This window comes from Penaeus monodon, chromosome 21, assembly GCF_015228065.2.
Source record: "Penaeus monodon isolate SGIC_2016 chromosome 21, NSTDA_Pmon_1, whole genome shotgun sequence".
Lineage (NCBI taxonomy): Eukaryota > Metazoa > Arthropoda > Malacostraca > Decapoda > Penaeidae > Penaeus > Penaeus monodon.
This window is the reverse complement of record NC_051406.1, coordinates 44,303,712-44,304,088: the sequence shown is the minus strand read 5'-3', so window position 1 is coordinate 44,304,088 and position 377 is coordinate 44,303,712.

Below are 377 nucleotides of genomic sequence, written 5' to 3'. Positions count from 1 at the left end.
TTTTTGCCCCAGCATACCCGCATATTACGCCTCCCACGCAGAGCCATTAAAGCTGCGAAGCGAAAAAAATGGAAGTTTGAGAACCGCTTCACAGCATCGTTGCCAATCCTCCCCAAAATACTACACAGCAGCGCAACAGACAGCTAGTGTATTTGCGGCTCAGGAAGACCAAGGGTGAAGCAAAGGAGAAAATATAAATCAGTGAAGCAATCTCCATGTGGCGGAGAGAAAAGACGGAGAATAGGATACCGAATCCCATTAAATCAAGCCTTATACAGAATTAGATCCGATCAGGGGACGGCGAATCCAGCAATAAGACACAAGGAAGAGCGATAAACGAAAGAACAAACAAACGCTTAAGAGTAATAACAAACTGA